This window comes from Canis lupus, chromosome 1, assembly GCF_003254725.2.
Source record: "Canis lupus dingo isolate Sandy chromosome 1, ASM325472v2, whole genome shotgun sequence".
Taxonomy (NCBI): Eukaryota; Metazoa; Chordata; class Mammalia; order Carnivora; family Canidae; genus Canis; species Canis lupus.
The window spans coordinates 118424142-118438380 of record NC_064243.1 but is presented as its reverse complement, the minus strand read 5'-3'; the positions used below and the strand labels follow the sequence as shown (position 1 = coordinate 118438380).

General features: G+C 39.4%; 2 long non-coding RNA genes across 2 annotated transcripts in view; one reads left to right on the top strand and one right to left on the bottom strand.

The window, feature by feature from the left end:
- Positions 1-727: 727 nt before the first annotated feature.
- The window catches only part of LOC112645556 (uncharacterized), a 61367-nt gene continuing 47855 nt past the window's right edge, over positions 728-14239 (bottom strand). Inside the window, exon 5 of the long non-coding RNA XR_003127121.3 lies at positions 728-1489. This is a non-coding gene — a long non-coding RNA (uncharacterized LOC112645556). The remainder of the gene's footprint in view (positions 1490-14239) is intronic.
- LOC112645557 (uncharacterized) overlaps positions 8733-14239 on the top strand; it is a 32920-nt gene continuing 27413 nt past the window's right edge. Inside the window, exon 1 of the long non-coding RNA XR_003127122.3 lies at positions 8733-8816. This is a non-coding gene — a long non-coding RNA (uncharacterized LOC112645557). The remainder of the gene's footprint in view (positions 8817-14239) is intronic.

Here is a 14239-nt window from a genome sequence, read left to right as displayed (position 1 = left end):
ACACGTCTCTTGAGATCTTCCTGGGAACCCTCCCTATTCACAGGCTGGCTCTGAAGAACTCAGCTTTAGTTCAATTCCTGTAGATTTCACCATTTCGCTCTGAGGTCATTCGGGTCATCATTTCCAGGTTCTTGAGGTACCTCACTACGGTCCCCAACTACATGCCCACAGCCCTTCTGAGAACACACTTGCCTTAATTCTCTCTTTGAAAAAATAAATAAATAAAACCACGGCACCTGGCCGGCAACTCTTGATCCTGGGGCCATGGGTTTGAACCCCACGTTGGATGTAGAGATTACTTTAAATATATAAATAAATGTAAACAGCCTACTTTTTATAAACAAACAAATAAATAAAACCCAACCTTCTGACTGTGGCATCCTATTCAGTGCCCCTCCTGGACAGTCTCTTTTGTTCCTCACAAATAGAGGCCACCCAGACAAGCTCCACCAGACCCACATGGCTGGCTCTGAGAAGTGCTGGCAGTGTGCATGAATAGCCAGGAGGAATGGGTAGTACTGTAAGATTTCTCTTTTTTGGACTGGCACATTTATAGCTCCTGAAAAAAGGTCTGCAACTAGATCATTCCTCTTACGCTATGTGGAAGGTTCAAATAGATCACTGATGCCAATTATACTTCAGTGAAGCTGGAAAAAAATAAAGATAACTAGAGATATTTTTAAAAGGTCACTGATTTTTTCAAATGACAAGACAACTATACACACAATTTTTTTAAAAGTTTTATTCCAAGATCAGTAACACATGCCTATTAATATGTAATCATTTAGGGGTAAACAAGTTTTAGCAATATGGATCATACTCCGACTTAGAAACCACTTTAAAATCAACATTCAAGATGAGGAGTTGAGATCATGGAAATAAATAACTAAATAACTTACTAAACAAGAGGTGATCCCTTTAATCTAGTCCCCCTTTGATCCACATCTAAGAGTGAATATCTCGATCTTTCCTGTCTTGTTGAATACAATTAGCACCTGATCCCTGCTTTTTAAGTTCAGACTCATTTCCCACTTATATCTCTGACACCTCCCTACAGCCTACGTGACTTCTCTGACACATTTGCCAGATATTGGGGCTCTGTGAGGAACAGAAATTTCTTACTCTTACAATTTGGGGATGTTAATAGACTTTTGAGAGGCTTGACATGTAGATAGAATCTCTGGCAAAATAAAAATAGAGTGGAAAAAGTCATTAAAATAGAATTATCACTAGTTTTAAAAATAGGAATATCTCAAAGAAGATTCCCCCAGATACCGGTATATTTAAAGATTTTTTTTTTTAAAGTGTGGCTGTGATTCTGTGATGTTTGTATATAACAGCAGAAGCTGCACAGCAGATAGATCCCCTTTAACCTGCCCCACAGAAATGGTAAATTCTATGACCAAGACAAAGGATGCAAAGCTAAGAAGACACCATTAGAACTAAGAATCTGTATGATCTCACCTGTGAAGAGGCCGACAGAGGACTCCTGAAATACCAAACAGAAAGGCATAGAAGTTAAGAGCATGGAGCTTCTGAGTCACAAAGCCCTTGATTTGGATCCTAGCTTCCCTCCTTTCCCCTCATTACTGCTCCCTAATTACTATCAACTTCAGTTTTCTCATCTGCAGAATGGGACCCATTACAATGTTGTTAAAACAACTCAAGAACACAATGCCTCCAGAGTGCTTAGTACAGTGCCTGGCACATGGTAAAATGCTCTAAATTCTTAGCCCAGCCAATGGCCCTACCCATCAGCAGAGCCAAGCTGGTGACCCAATCTTCCCAGGGAGCTCAGCAGGCCAAGTTCTGCCTGGTTAGGTCCCTGACCAACAGGTATTACCAGCCATAGAGCCTGTTCTGCAGCCTTGTCCTGGCAGGGAAGCAGATCTGAAGCCCTATCTACTGTTGAATATAGTCCCCCCCTCTAGCCTAGCCTGGTGGTGGCCTGGTGGAACACGGGGTGGCTACTTTGCCCGTCCTAGAGTCCACTTACAGTAGCACCTCAGTAGAGCAGCACCCAGCGAGAAATTCCATCCACATGCAGCGCCAAGCCAATGGCCCTCTCTGACTAGAAACCCACTGGGCAGTTCTGCCCAATTCAGGTCCCCGACCAGAGGGCCATGCCAACCTTTGAGCCTGTTCTGCTACTTACCCAGGCAGAGAAGCAGGTTCATGACCCTACCTACTGCTGAGTATAACTCTCATTCCCACCTGACCAGGAAGCTTAACCAGGACACCCAGGAGACTATGTGGCCCATCTTACAGCCCAGCTTGTGGTGGCACCCAAACAGACAGCTCAGCCAGTGGCACTGCCTGGTGAGGGAGCTCAGTGGACAGTTCTTCTGATTTGGGTCACAAGCCATGGAGTCTGCTCTAAACCCTGCCTGTCTAGGAATCAAATCTGAAGCCCCTCCTGTGCCTGACTGGAGCCTCCAGCCCTATCCAACTAGGAAAACTAAACATAACACCTGGGAAAATGCATAGCCCATCCTGCAGCCCCACTTACAAAGGCACCTAAGCTGAGAGCCTCGCCGGTGGCCCTGAACATCTGCAGAGCCAAGCCAGTGGCCTCATCTGGCTAGGGAACTTTGTGGGCAGTTTCTTCCAGTTTGGGTCCCTAGCCATCAAGCTTTAATGGCTATGAAGCCCATTCTGTGGCCACATCTGGACCAGAAAATAAGTATGCAGCCATGCCCAACTGCTGAATGCAGTATTCAGTCCCACCTGACCAGGAAGCTTGACCAGAGAATGTGGGCATCCTGTAGCTACACCTAGACAAGGAACCAAGCCAGCAGTCCTATTTCATCTGCTCCCAAACAGGAGCATCCCCCGACCTTAGAGCTTAGGCAGTGGTGTCACCCAAATAAAGACCCCTAATAGCAAGTCCCACCTGACCAAGGATGCTACCACTTGACTCATCCAGAACCCAAAACTAACCTGACTAGGGAAGGACTATCTGCCAAAGCAAACCTATAAAGTCTGGAAGAGGAGACAGCTTACTCAAATGTGCAGATAACAATTCAAGGAATCAAGAATCAGGAAAATATGAAATGATCAAAGAGAAACTAATAATGCTCCAGTAACTTACCCTAGAGAAATGGATATCTATAAACTGTCTGATAAAGAATCCAGTATGATCTTCTTAAAGAAGTTTAGTGAACTACAAAAACATACAAACAACTGAGAATTAAGAAAACAGTGAACAAATGAGAAAATATAAACAAAATGAGAAGTGCAACAAAGAAATAGAACCCCCCCCCAAATACCAAACAATAATCCCATACTATGACTGCACTAAAGAATTCAATATCAAACCTGACCAAGCAGAAGAAGCAGTAAGCAAGAAAACAGATTCATTTGAAAGCATCTAGTCAGAGAAGAAAAAAGACAAAGCATGAAGAGTGAGGAAAGCCACTGTGGGACTAGCCACTATATCCTGTGGGACTAATGGAATATTACCATCAAAAGAAACAATATACATGTTATGGAAATCACAGAAGGACAGAAGAAAGAGAAAGGGACAGAAAGTATACTTAAGGCAATAATGGCTGAAAAACTCCCAAACTTGGAGAAATAAATGTAAATCTGGATTATAAGGCCCAAAGGACCCCAAATAGGCTGAATTTGAAAAGAATGACACCAAAATACATTATAATCAAATTGTCAACAAAGATGAAGAGACAATCTTGAAAGCAGCAAGAGAAAAGCAGCTCATACAAGGCATACGAGGGAACCCCCATAAGATTGTGGGCAGATTTATCAACAGAAACTTTGCAGGTCAGGAGAGAGTGGGATAATATATTCAAAACATTGAAAGAAAAAAGAAACCTGTCAACCAAGAATACTACCCTAGCAAAACTGTCCTTTGGAAACAAAGGACAGAAAAACTTCCTTGAACAAACAAAAGCTGAAGGAGTTCATCACCGCAACACCTGCTAAATGACCTTCTTCAAGTGGTAATAAAAGGGTGCTGATTAATGTCATTAACATATGAATGTATGTAAAAAACTCACTGGCAATGGCAAATATGCAGCCAAAGGCAGGTTCTTTAATATTGTACTGATGATGCATAATTCACTTACAACTCTAGTTTAAAGATTTTTATTTATTTATTTCAGAGAGGAGAGAGAGTGCACGAGCATGAGCAGGGGGAGGGGAAGAGGGAGAAGCAGACTCCTTGCTGAGCAGAGAGCCCAGTGCAAGGCTTGTTCTGAGGACCTGAGCCAAAGGCAGATGTTTAACTTACTGATCCATCCAGGTGCCCCACAACTCCAGTTTAAAAGTTAAAAACCAGACTCTTAATTGTAAAGAACAAACCAGTGGTTGCCAGAGGGGAGGTCAGTAGGTGAATAGGTGAAATAGGTGAAGGGAATTAAGAGTGCACTTATCAAGATGAGCACTGAGTAATATATAGAATTGTTGAATCATTATATCTTACATTTGAAACTAATATAACAAATGTTAATCATACTTGAATTTTTTAAAAGTCAAAAACTAAATTTACTAAAAATAACCATAACTACAATAATTTGTTATAGGATACATAATATCAAAACATATGTAAATTGTAACATCAATAACCTAAATGAGAGAGGGGAGAAGTAAATGTTTAAAGTTTATGTATACTATTGAAGTTGTTACCAGTTTACTGTAGGACATTGTTATGTATTTTATGCAAGTCTCATTGTAATCACAAAGGAAAAACCTATAGTAGATACACAAAAGATTATAATAAGGAAGCCAAAGTATAAAGCTATAAAAGGGGATCCCTGGGTGGCTCAGCGGTTTATCGCCTGCTAAACCTGGAGTCCCGGGATCGGGCCTGCTTCTCCCTCCTCCTGTGTCTCTCTCTCTCTCTCTCTGTCATAAATAAATAAATAAGTCTTTAAAAAATATTTTAAAAAAAGCTATAAAAGGGGATCCCTGGGTGGCGCAGCGGTTTAGCGCCTGCCTTTGGCCCAGGGTGCAATCCTGGAGACCCGGGATCGAATCCCATGTCAGGCTCCCGGTGCATGGAGCCTGCTTCTCCCTCTGCCTGTGTCTCTGCCTCTCTCTCTCTCTGTGTGTGTGACTATCATAAATAAATAAAAAATTAAAAAAAAAAAAAAAGCTATAAAAGTCATCAAATCATAAAACAAGATAGCAACATAAGCATGAAACAATAAATATACAACACAGAAAAAAGTTAACAAAATGGCAAGAGTATGTCCTTACTTATCAATAATTACTATAAATGTAAATGGATTAAATTCTTCAATCAAAAGACATAGAATGGCTGAATGTATAAAAACACAAGGTCTAACTATATGTTGTCTGTAAAGGATTTTATCTTTAATGTCACACAAAAACAGAATGAAGGGATAGAAAATCATATTTCAAGCAAACAGTAACCAAAAGAAGGCAGGAATAGCTTGTTTAAACCAGACAAAATAAATTTTAAGCTAAAAATGGTCAAGAGGGACAAATATAATTTTATATAATGAGAGGTCAATTCATCAAGACAAGGTCACAATTGCAAATATTTATGCACCACATCAGAATACCTAAATACATAAAGCAAATATTAACAGAACTAAAAAGAGAAAGAAACAGCAATATAATTATAGTTGGGGACTTTAATAACCCACTCTCAAAATGAATAGGTCACCCATTCAGATACTCAATAAGGAAACAGCAGCTTTCAACAATGCTATAGACCAAACAAACCTAACAGACATATACAAAACATACCATGTAGCAACAGCAGCATATGTAATTCTCAAGTGCATATGGAACATTTTCTAGGATAGATCCTATGTTAGGTCACAAAATGAGTCTTAGCAAATTTAAGAAGACTGAAATCCTTCCAACTATCTTTTCCAACCACAATGGTATGAAACTAGAAATCAATAACTCAAGGAAAGCTAGAAAATTCACATACACATGGAAATTAAACCACAGACTCCTGAATGGATCAAAGAAGAAATCAAAAGGGAAATTAAAGAGATACCTTGAGATGAATGAAAATGGAAACACAACAATCCCAAACTGTGAGATACAACAAAAGCAGTTGTAAGAGGGAAGTTTATAGTGAAAAATGCATACATCAAGAAAAAAAACCTCAAATAAACAGCCTAACTTTACACTTAAAGAGACTAGAGAAAGAACAGACTAAGCTTAAAATTAGCAGAAGGAGGGCAGCCCGGGTGGCTCAGCGGTTTAGCACTGCCTTCAGCCCAGGGCATGATCCTGGAGACCCAGGATCAAGTCCCACATCAGGCTCCCTGCATGGAGTCTGCTTCTCCCTCTGCCTGTGTCTTTGCCTCTCTCTCTCTCTCTCTCTCTCTCTCTCTCTCTGTCTCTCATAAATAAATAAAATATTTTTTAAAAATTAGCAGAAGGAAATAAATAATAAAGATTAGAATAGAAATAAACAAAATAGAGAACAGGAAAACAATAGAAAAGATTGACAAAACCAAGGGTTGTTTCTTGAAAAACTAAATTGACAAATCTTTAGCTAGACTAACCAAGAAAAAAAGAGAGAGGGCCTAAATAAATAAAATTATAAATTAAAGAGGAGACATTACACCTGACACCACAGAAATAAAAAGGATCATAAGAGACTACTATAAACAATTACATGCCAACATATTGCACAACCCAGAAGAAACAGATAAATTTCTAGAAACATATAACCTGAATCATGAAGAAGAATAAGACTGAATCATGAAGAAGCAGATAATCTGAACAACCCAATAATGACAAAGGACTGAATTAGTAATCAAAAACCTCCCAACAATGAAAAGCTCAGGACCAGATGGTTTCACTGCTGAATCTTACCAAACATTTAAAGAAGAATTAACAGAATGCCTGGGTGGCTCAGTGGTTGAGTGTCTGCCTTTGGCTCAGGGCGTGATCCTGGGGTCCTGGGATCGAGTCCCATGTCAGGCTCCCTGCATGGAGCCTGCTTCTCCCTCTGCCTGTGTCTCTGCCTCTCATGAATAAATAAATAAAATCTTTTTTAAAAAGAAGAAGAATTAACATCAATTCTTCTCAAACTCTCCCAAAAAAATCAGAGAGGAGGGAACACTCCCAAACTCAGTTGGAGAGGCCAGCGTTACCCTGATAAGGATACCACAGGAAAAGAAAAAGATAGGCCAATATCCCTGACAAATATAGACACAAAAATTCTCAACAAAATCCAAAGTGGAACTCAACACCACATTAAAAGGATCATACACTATCATTAAGTGAGATTTATCCCTCCTCTGCAATAATGGTTCAACATACCCAAATCAATAATGCAATACACCACATTAATAGAATGAAAGATAAAAATCATGTGATCATCTCAATAGATGTAGAAAAGGCATCTGACAAAACACAACATTTTTTTTTTGTAAATAAAAACTCTTAACAAATTGAGTATGGAAGGAACATATCTCAACATTTTAAAAAAGCCATATACGACAAGTCCACAGCCAACATCATACTCATGCTGAAAGGCTGAAAACTTTTGCTCTAAGAAGTAGGTGACAACAGGTACATGAAAAGGTGTCAACATCACAAATTGCCAGGGAAGTGCAAGTGAAACCCTCAATGAGGTATTACCGCACACCTGTTAAATTGGCTGTTAAAAATAAGAGAGAGGGCAGCCCGGGTGGCTCAGTGGTTTAGTGCCGCCTTCAGCCCAGGGCGTGATCCTGGAGACTCAGGATCGAGTCCCACGTCGGGCTCCCTGCATGGAGACTGCTTCTCCCTCTGCCTGTGTCTCCGCCTCTCTCTCTCTCTTTCTCTCTCTCTGTGTGTGTGTGTGTGTGTGTGTGTCTCACATGAATAAATAAATAAAATATTTTTTAAAAATTAAAAAATAAAAAAAAAATAAGAGAGATAACAAGCATTGGCAAGGATGTGGAAAAACAGCAACCCAGGTGCCCTGTTGGTGGAAATGTGAATCCTGTATGGAAAACAACATGGAGGTTTCTCAAAAAATTAAAAGGTGAACTACTATGATCCAGCAATTGCACCACTAGGTATACATCCAAAGGAAATGAAGTCACTATCTTAAAGAGTTAGCTACACCCCCATATATATGCACAGCGGCACTATATACAATAGCCAAGATATGGAAACAACCTAAGTGTCCATCGATGGATCAATGGACAAATATGGTATATATAAGAAAATATTATTCGACCATAAAAAGGAAGGAAATCCTGCCATTTGCAGCAACATAAAAGGGCCTTGCAGGCATTCTGCTGAGAAAGACAAAGAAAGACAAGTACTGTATGACCTCACTTATATGTGTGATCTTAAAAAAAAATAAATAAACCCATCAAAAGTGAGAATAGATTGGTGGTTTGAAGAGGGAGGGGGTAGAGGGTGAGGGAAAATGTGAAGGTAGTCAAAGGGTACTAACTTCTGGTCATAGATAAATTCTGGGGATGTAATATACAGCATGGATACTACCATGAATAGCACTGCATTGTATATTTGAAAGTTGCTAAGAAAGCAGATCTTAAAAGTTCTCATCATGGGGGAAAAAATTGTAACTATGTGAAGTGTTAGATGTCAACCAAATTTATTGTGGGGCTCCTTTTACAACATATACAAATATGAACCATTATGTTGTACACCTTAAACTTACACAATGTCATATGTCAATTATATATTTTAAAAAACTGGAAAAAATGTTCAAAATTCTTTAGCCATCATCAACTACATCATAAAAGGTATGTTCCACTGGTCTATTATGGTTCAAGTCAACTACGGTGGCTGAAATCCAAGGACACTGGCCTCTGGCCTACACTATGGCTCTGGGACCCGAGATTCAGGTCAGCAGGGCCTCATCTCCATGTGAACTTTTTTTTTTTTTTTTGAGGTGAGGGAGAGGGAGAGAGAGAGAATCTTAAGCAGGCTCCATACCCAGCCACACAGCCCGTGGTGGGGCTCGATCTCACAACCTGGAGCTAGAGACCTGAGCTGAAATCAAGAGCCAGAGGCTTAACAGACTGAGCCACCCCGGCGCCCCTCTGTGTGAACATTTTAAACCTTCGATGTCTTTACCGCTTCTCTGACTTTGCATATATTCTTCCTGTTATATAAACACTATTTGCCTATTCAATGTCTCCACTCGCATATATAATAGTCAAGTCAAAACTAACACATCTGAGGCCAAACTCCTGAAATTCCCCTCCTAACGTGCCCTGCCCACAACATTCCCCCAATCAGTTAAAGGCAGATCTTAGCCCCAGTGCTCAAGTGAAAAAACCTGGAATCACTCTTTATCTCAAACTCCAAATCCAGTTCATCAATGGATTTTGTCAGCTGTCTTCAAAATACACTCAAAGTCCTGGGTGGCTCAGTGGTTAAGCATCTGCCTTTGGCTCAGGGCGTAATCCCGGGGTCCTGGGTTCAAGTCCCACATCAGGCTCCCCTCAGGGATCCTGCTTCTCCCTATGTCTCTCCTTCTCTCTGTGTGTCTATCATGAATAATAGTAATAATAAAAGCCCCAATCAGATTTCTGCCCAGACTCCTCAGGGTTATTCTCAGTGCAGCTTGATTGGATTTGTGATCAATTAAGTCAGATCATAACCCTTCCACTGGTCAAACTCTGCAGGGGCTCCCTGTCTTCACCAGAGTAAAATCTATTTATGTTGAAGTCTTTTTTTTTTTTTAAATAGATCCCATGGGTATTGGAAACCATGTTGAAGTCTTAGATTTATCTGTTTATTATACTGTTGTTGTGTTTAGTACCCTGCTGTGGTTTTGGGGAGGCGCTGGTCATTGCCTGTGGTAAATAATAGTGGTAGAAATAGGACTGACTGGGTACACAAGAATGATAAACAGGAAAGGGGGGAGAAAGTATGCAGTCAAATCTGACAAAAATGTTTCATTGCAATAATTCTCCCACTTTTTCACTTAGAGAGGCCTCCCTTCTCCAGAGATGTGATGAATATTCAGTTGAGATTTTCATTTGCTTCTGTCGTATAGGGTGAACACTTTTTTGTCCTCTGCCACCATCTCTAAAATGAGAAGATCTCATGAACCCTTTGCTTCCATTGAGCCAAAAAGGCTTTAGAGAAAAGGGGTGGAGCAGGAATGGGGGATGTCATTTCCCTTTTAGATGCCAGCCAACCTCTGCACGCTAAAATAAGTCTATATAATACTGACTACCAACATATTTATTCTTTACATGTATACAGAATCAGGAAAATACAATTAATGGATATTTGTTAATCGATAATTATCTTCTTTAAGCTAGAGTTAAGATAAACAATCTCTAACTATCGATGACTTTTAGAATGATATCCAACAAAAATTTATCAGTTCATTCTGAACACCTCCAGTAACTGGTCAATAGAAAGAGAAATAGAAACTGGCCTATTTTTTTTTACCACTTTTAGAAGTCTCAAAGACAGACTTTTATTTTAGCAGACCCTCCAAAATATATAAAAAATTCCCTTTTCAACGTTCTTAAATTACAAACTCATCCACTATCAGAGAGACAAATTTAAGAGAAAATTGACCATGCTGTTTACATTAAGAATGGAAATAATTGCACTTATTTACTTTTAAAAAATGTAACTGGAGGGGGGAAACATTTTTGAACAACAACATGCTAAGCAGCATCTCATTATTCAATTATGATGATATCCTTATAAATCAGAAAGCTCTTTAACAGGCTGAAAGATAAGGTATTTCCCACACAAATAAGAATTTTAAAATAGATATTCAAACAAAGCTTCTTTAGTCATCTCAACACCAGTTGGGGACACATGGCTTAATTTTACATATAAGCTGAGTTGGGGGGTATGACTAGTTGTATCTTGCTTCATATTAGGTTTTTTAATACTTTGGGAAAAGGGGAGTTTTTACATCTCTTTAGGCAACTGGCTACATGGAGGGAAAACAGTGTCCAAATGTGAGCTTGCTGGGTGCCCTTCTCAGAAGGAAGGGAGCAACCAAAATCGGCCTCAACCCTAAAGGAAGATCCAAACTGGGGTCGTCAGTCACTCTTGTTTTTATCCAGACATTGCTTATCCAAAAACAAGCTCAAGGCCAAGACTGGATCCAAAAGTCTTCTCAATTCAAACAAAATCTTTTTGATCAATTTTTATCTTTCAGTGTGAGCCATCAACCTAGAGACAGAAGCTTGAAAGATCTTGTACAAAGTAGAGTTTCTTTGCCTTTATGCTAGATTTTCCTCTCTTAAATACTCATACCCTATATTCCAGGTTTCAGTGAACAAGAACATTTGTGCCACAATTTGAGGAACCCTGATCAGATCCCCCTCTGTCCTTGCCTTGTCTATTATGGACCTGCCATATGCACTTTTCTCCATCTGTATCTGTCAAATGCAAGTCACCTCCCAACGTGTTCCCAGCTTGATGGCACACTGGCCCAGGGCACCCAATGACAGCTGGACCTGCATCCCTTCTGTGGGTTAGCATCACTCAGTGCCTACTCTGAACAGTTCAGATGACCCCATCTTATCTACTGGTTGGTCTACTCCATTGCTCAGTGAAGCCAGCCAGAAATCCCATGCCTGGGAAGGCCTTGGTGCCCTTTCCAAGCCCAGAGTTTCCCATGCTCTGTGACCTCCAGATTGAGGATAAAGATGTTAAACCAAGGTGACTCTCCTGACATCAGTAAGGCTCTAGATTGTTCACCTCTATCCTTACGATTTTTTAGCTAGCTTTCTATACATGCCAAGACATCATCCCTCACTCCCATTGGAATGAAATTTTTAAAAACATCATCTACATGAAGTCTTCCCAATGACTCCCTCTTGAGCCCTGCAGCTGCTTGTAATATGTAGGAACATCCACTCCATCTGATTCTTTCCTTCCCTCCCTCTCTCAACCCCCCTCCCGGTTTTTCTTCAATGCTTTTTAATGTGCTAGGAATAATTGCATGCCTTATTTCGTTAATTCTTAACTTAGAAAATCTTAACCTTATGTCATATTGGTTTCAATTTCTTTGCCTTTTGTTTTTGTTGTGTAAGAAATAAAACATTACCACTAGAGGCAAAGTCCGCATTTTCTTCTTCCATCCCAACCTCTATTTCTCCCCTTAGCGATAACTGAAAGTTGGTGTGGATCCTTTATTTCTTTTTTTTAGTGGGCTCCACACCTAGGGAGGCTTGAACTCACAGCCCTGAGATCGTGAACTGAGCTGAAATCAAGAGTCAGACACTTAGCTAACTGAGCCACCCAGGCATGCCGGTGTGTGTCCTTTCTTTTCACATTGTCCTCTTTATAACTTCTGTATATATTTTTAAGGAATTTATAGTACTATTTTTCTTACTTTTAAACCTTGCATTTTGTCATATTGTACACATTGCCATTCAACATGTTCTTCATCAATACATTCTCAAAATTTATCCATATTGATACACATAGATATAGTTCAATAACTTTAACTGTTTTATATTAATCTAGTATATAAAATATATCAGTTTTAAACCCATTTTAAACACATACAACACAGGTTATTTCCCATTTTTTACCACTGCTAACGGTGCACAATAAAGACCCTGATAATAAAGACCCTTATGCAGTGTTCAATACCTCAAGGGTTTATAACTAGGTTTAGGATGGCTGAGTCAAAAAGAGTATTATTCAATTTTCAATAGATTTTGCTATATGAAGTACAACGGGCTGTTCTCATTTGTACTCTGGCTTTCAGGGTGACTTCTTATCTCTCCAATAGGTTTCAAACACTTATCAGATTTTTTAAATATATATACAATGATGGATGTGAAGCATTTCACATCCCTGAGTTCCCTGATTACTGGTGAGTTAAGCATCTTTTCCCATGTATACTGGTCACTAAAGCATCCTCTTTGGATCATTGTATCTTTTTCCATTTTTTTCCTTTTGGGCTTTTAAAAAATTTATTCTGGATATAAGTCTTTGGCTCATTATGAAGGTTTAAAAATAATTTCTGAAATGGCCTTGAATTTTAACCTTAGTTTTGATGACTTTTGTTCTTACAAACTTTATTTTTTATTTTGGTCTGATTTATAAATTATTTCCTTTAGATATGCTTTCTGGGTACTTCTGTCTTAAGAATATTAAGATAGCATCCTCTATTTCCTACCAAAAATCTTCAAGTTGTATTTTCCTTATTTTGGTCTTTAGTTCATGTAAAATATACTACTATATATAAAGTAAAGTAGAGGTTCACTTTTCTTCAAGACAAGTCATTCTGAAGGAAAAGAACTAAGCAAAACACTTCCATTTCACGTAATTGTGGACTAATTCCTACTAAACCTATCACAAAGGACAATTAGAGAATCTAGAAAAATAAAATAAAATCTACTTGAAAGCACCAAAGAGGGGCACTTCAGCTCAGTGGTTGAACATCTGTCTTCGGCTCAGGTTGTGATCCCTGGGTCTTGCTTGGGATCAAGTCCTGTACCAGGCTTCCCTCAGGGAGCCTGCTTCTCCCTCTGCCTGGGTCTCTGCCAGTCTCTTTGTGTCTCTCATGAATAAATAAATAAAATCTTTAAAAAAGAAAGAAGAGGGATCCCTGGGTGGCGCAGCAGTTTGGAGCCTGCCTTTGGCCCAGGGCGCGATCCTGGAGACCCGGGATCGAATCCCACGTCAGGCTCCCGGTGCATGGAGCCTGCTTCTCCCTCTGCCTCTCTCTCTCTCTCTCTCTCTCTCTCTCTGTGACTATCATTAATAAAAAAAAAAAATCTTAAAAAAAAAAAAAAAAAAAAAAAAAAAGAAAGAAGAAAGAAAGAAAGCACCAAAGAGTTCCACTATGATAATAAAGAATTGCCAGGATAGGATCTGGGAAAGGATGAGGACCCTGGAAGTAGAGCACAGCATCTGGGGTCACTTTCCTCCAGGAGATATTTGTCAATTCTGAAGTGGAAAACTGAGAATCCAAGAGGTGAAGCTATAAAGTTGATAGACTTGAGAGTGAGCGGGATGTTCAGTGTTCGGACCTGGCAAGTAAATAAAAGATGAGTAAGGCCCCATCCATTTGGCTTGAGACCACAAAATCCATATCCTGGGCATAAGTATGAGCCATAGGTAGACCCTGGTAAGGACTTCTATTTAGCTACAAATCCTCTTAAGCTGTGAAATTTTACTAAAGTAATCCTGAATGGGTAGTGTCTTCATTTGTCTGACACAAGTAAGAACAAATCTATTCTAGACTAAATTAATATGATCTTAGGTCTCAAAACTTTCTATAAGAATATTGAACATACAATGTCTGAAACACAATAAAAATAACCAG